The sequence below is a fragment of the Phoca vitulina genome, unplaced genomic scaffold, assembly GCF_004348235.1.
Source record: "Phoca vitulina isolate PV1807 unplaced genomic scaffold, GSC_HSeal_1.0 scaffold7, whole genome shotgun sequence".
NCBI classification, from domain to species: Eukaryota; Metazoa; Chordata; class Mammalia; order Carnivora; family Phocidae; genus Phoca; species Phoca vitulina.
In genome coordinates this window covers 53,578,681-53,583,642 of record NW_022589710.1, presented here as the reverse complement: position 1 = coordinate 53,583,642, position 4,962 = coordinate 53,578,681, and the positions used below count along the sequence as shown (strand labels likewise).

The 4,962-nt window shown below is 34.8% G+C and overlaps 1 pseudogene; it reads left to right on the top strand.

Moving 5' to 3' along the window:
- The first annotated feature begins 1,576 nt into the window (after positions 1-1,576).
- LOC116632706 lies at positions 1,577-2,044 on the top strand (annotated as a pseudogene).
- Positions 2,045-4,962: the final 2,918 nt, after the last annotated feature.

Here is a 4,962-nt window from a genome sequence, read left to right as displayed (position 1 = left end):
TTTAATTTATTAAGTAGTATAATTAGTTAATATGCCTATGCAAAAACACCTTATAGATTATACTTTGATTTTCTGGTTCATAATAATAGGTGACATAAATTGTTCTTAATACTCTCTCCAGACTTGTTTTTCTATAACATTGATTAAACTTCTGACCATAATGAAAATTAGGTAAAATTATGTAACAAAATGATAATTAAGAGGAGAAACTAAGGAAATAAAACAAATATGAAATAGAGTAAGTCAATGGAACCAAAAGTTGGTTCTTCAAAAAGACTAATATTGACAAACTTATGGTGATAATTATCAAGACAAAAAGGGAAAGGGGACAAAACAATCATTTGAATGAGGAAGAAGAGCTGTAGGAGATACGGTCATTAAGATAATGAGAGGGGACACCTGGGTGGCTCAGGTGGTTAAGTGTCTGTCTTCAGCTCAGGTCATGATCACAGGGTTCCTAGGATCCAGTCCTGAGTCCTACCTGCTCAGCAGGGAGCCTGCTTCTTCCTCTCCCACCCGATTGTGCTCTCTCTGTCTCTAAAATAAATAAATAAAATCTTAAAAAAAGATAACGAAGGGATATTAAGAACATCTTTTCATTTGAAATTTTAAAAATCAAGTTAAGGTGAACAATTTTATCTAAGTTGCCAATCTAAGACACTGAAATCTAAGTCAAAAAAATTGGGAAATTTGAAAAATCCTATAGTGCCTTAAAAAGTAGATAAATATTTTTCCCACCAACAAAACAAAACAAAAACAAGGAAGGAAAAATGGATCTATACATTTTTAAGGTATCTACACCCAAAATGGTGATGTCCACCAGACATTTATAGAACAGGTAGTCTCACCTGTACAAAAACTATTCTACAACAAAGAAGAAGAAGAATATTGCACATCTTGACTTAAATTATTTCACTGAAGTCAGGATAACAGAATATTTAAACTCATCAAACAGGTAATGAAAGAAAAATTAAAAGCCAAACCCCCAAGCCATTGATTAAACAATCCTGAAAAACAGTAAAATCGCAGTAATTTTAATCATGGAAACATTTAAAAATTATAATTTACCATGAGCAAGTTGAGTTTATCCAAGGAATGAAAGATACATTTAACAGAGGACAATTAATCTAACTTACTAAAATGATTAAAGAAAAACAACATTATATGATCATCTAAATGAACAGCAAAATCTAGTAAAATTCAAATTTCTTTCACATTAAAATATCCCAGAAAAGTATAACTATGAATCTTCTTAATCCAAGAAAAGAGTCTGCAGCCCAGTGGTGATGGGTATGGTAATGATCAATCTTTGACAGCATCTTCTTTAAGATTGAGAATAAGAGAAGAATATACTTTAGAATCACTATTCTCCCATATTTTACTAGAAAGTCTGGCCAATACAATAAAACAAGGAACATAATTGAAGGTTAGAATGATTGCAAGTAAGATTATAGCATGGTCCCTATGTATAAATGATACAATTATTTAAGTAGAAATACAATACAGTTATTCAGAATTTAGCAAGTTTTCTCAAATGGAAGGGTATAGAAATAAATTCTACTGAGTCCTCCTTCCCAACATGGCACAGTCAGTTAACATCACTGAACTGAACCTGCCGTATCTAGAAAGACTCAAGAACCAGCTGGACCAGGAAGTGGAGTTCCTGTCCACATCCATTGCCCAGCTCAAGGTGGTACAGACCAAGTATGTGGAGGCCAAGGACTGTCTGAACGTGCTAAACAAGAACAACGAGGGGAAAGAATTACTCATCCCACTGAAGAGATCTATGTATGTCCCTGGGAAGCTACATGATGTGGAACATGTACTCATAGATGTGGGAACAGGCTACTATGTATAAAAGACAGCTGAGGATGCCAAGGACTTTTTCAAGAGGAAGATAGACTTCCTTACCAAGCAAATGGAGAAAATCCAGCTGGCTCTGCAGGAGAAGCATGCCATGAAGCAGGCTGTCATGGAGATGATGAGCCAGAAGATTCAGCAGCTCACAGCCCTGGGGGCAACTCAGGCTATTCTCAAGGCCTGAGAGTTTGTTTCAGATCTGGGGCAGAAGGACCCTGCTTCAGGAGCTTGGGATTTTGTGAGCGTGGCTTCCTGGGGTCCAGGAAGAGAATGATTTTACGTTTAATTCTAATAAACGTGCCAGTTGGGCAGAAAAAAAAAAAAAAAAGAAAAGAAAAGAAAAATTCTACTTCATAAATTAACTTCTGGAAAAGGTATCACTAAAATACTGCAAAAATACAAAGTGTTCTTAGGAATAAACTAAAGAAGTTGTATGAGACTTTTGTTGTGATATTATAATATTGTATTGAAAGGCATTATAGAAAACCTAAGTAAGTTGTTCATCTTTTGGAAGCTTATTATCACAAGTATTCCAAGCTTCTCCAAATCAATCCATTGACTAGTACAATTCCAAGCAAAATCTCAGTATTTTCATTTATTTATTTTTTTTAATTTTATTGTTATGTTAATCACCATACATTGCATCATTAGTTTTTGATGTAGTGTTCCATGATTCATTGTTTGCATATAACACCCAGTGCTCCATTCAATACGTGCCCTCTTTAATACCCATCACCAGGCTAACCCATCCCCCCCCACCCTAGAACCATCAGTTTGTTTCTTAGAGTCCATAGTCTCTCATGGTTTGTCTCCCCCTCTGATTTCCTCCCCTTCATTTTTCCCTTCCTACTATCTTCTTTTTTTTTTTTAACATATAATGTATTATTTGTTTCAGAGGTACAGGTCTGTGATTCAACAGTCTTATACAATTCACAGTGCTCACCATAGCACATACTGGAAATTTGACATGCTAATTCTAAATTTGGTATGGGAATGCAGTGGTCCAAGAGTGGCCAAGAAACTCCTGACATGGGACAAGGTGAATGAAATGTTATACTGATTATTAATCTGTAATAAATTTATTAAAATTAAGACTATGGTAATGGAACAGAGTAAAAAATATTGACCAATGGAACAAAATAGAGATCCATGAACCAATCCACAAAAATGTGTAAATTTGGCATAAGAGAGATCTGATATTGAAAATCAAATGTTTTACCTCCTCTATATAGATGAGATAATTATAAGGGTTTGCACATCTTTTTAGCATTTCCTTGGCACATCATTTTATCATCTGGGGCTCAGAAGAAACATCTCTCTTAACCTCCCACTTCAGTAGCAAACACTGTCATGGGGCATGTATAATATGTGTCTGTATATGTGCTGGGAGCGTACATAATATGTAGTATTTATTGAACACTTAATACATATTAGCATCATTCTAAGTCCTCCATCCTTTTTAACTTTTAAGCCTCAAATCAATGGCTTCTGTGATCTATATTATATCATCACTTTAAACATGAAGAAACTGAAGATCAAGGTAATTAAGTATTTTGGTTAAGGTTCTTCACTTTAACAAGAATAAGAGCTAGCATTAGGATTTAAATGCAGGCATTCAGAGATGAAGGACTCCACTGCTAGAAAATAGGAGCATTTCCCTAACAGCCACATCTTTTAAAACATTTATTTATTTATTTTTGGCAAGCTTTCTCTAGAAAATTCTGAGCCACCACATTAAATTACTAGGAACAAGGGCGTTCACTTATCCTACTCAACTCAAAAGTTTTCTAGATAGCAATATATAGAAAATAGAGAAAAGTGACATAGGCGTTGATGTGTGTGGTCGTTATTACTAAGTCACCATGAAAATGAAATTGACAAAGAGTTTTTATTTTCATAGTATTTCATTTACTTTGCAATGTTAGTGGAAGTAATCAGAACACAAAAATAAAAACACAGCGTGTGTGAGCTATACCACAAATACATAGGTGAGATATTGGAAAGAAAATGTTAGCAGTGTTTTTTGCCTTGTTGGAGGCATATGAGGATGATTATTCCTTTTATTTTCTGTATCTCCCCTATATTTGGCAAAAGTCATGTATTACTTTGTCATTGAAAAAAACGAAATACGCTATTTCTAAGTATTGTTTTAACAAATCAAGAGACATTTTCAGTTTCAGTGTTCTAACAAAGGGTGCAGCATAGAGGAGAGACCCGCTTCTGGACCTGTGAACTTGCTCAGCGGTTGACCTGTTTCAAGCTTGGGTAAACCACACATCCTCATTTTAGGATGGAGAAAACTGAAGTTCAGAGAAACCAACTAGCACACAGGGATGTTCTGAAGATCAAATTAGATAATGGACAAGAAAGGACTTTAAAAACCATAAAGGCTCATAGAGATAAGGTGCTACTGCATTCTGGTAAAGTGTGAAACCTGCAGTTGAATGAAATACTTGTGATCTAATGGCCCAGAAAAAAATCAATAGTATGTTATTTTAAGCTCTATTCTTGACTAGTTCCTTACTCAAAGAACATCTTCAGGAAGGAAAGTTAAGCTTCCTGTACTAGACTTTCTCCTGCTGAATAACATATATAATGTTCTTTATTTCTTTGCAAAATGAATAGGGATCAATGCATTAAAACAAATTCAGTTCAGAATATTATTACTATCACAGAATGACATAGTCCAGCCCAAAAGATTTTAGGAAGTGACACATTTAAATTATATAAAAATCAAAACTCCAGCACTAAAGAGGCATATGGTTTTCTTTCTTCATTTTGGCCAAATTCCTCCATGACAGTATTTAATATGATTCTCTTACAAATCCAGAGGATATTGGTTTGGGTGTTAAAAGTACAATAGAAAACTCTTGTTTGGTTTAAACTGGTAAATGTTATTAGTTTGAACGTTCAACAAGCACAGGAAAACATTCCATAAAAGAAACAAGTGCAGGCAGAAGCACAAACAAGAGGGGTAGGTAGGTAAGAGCCCCAGCTGGCCTGCATTGGGGTGGGGGGAGGGAACAGGCATTTTATTAACAAAAATCAATGTCAGTGGTCATGGTTGATTGAATCTTTCTATTCTTTCTTACCAAAGATAGT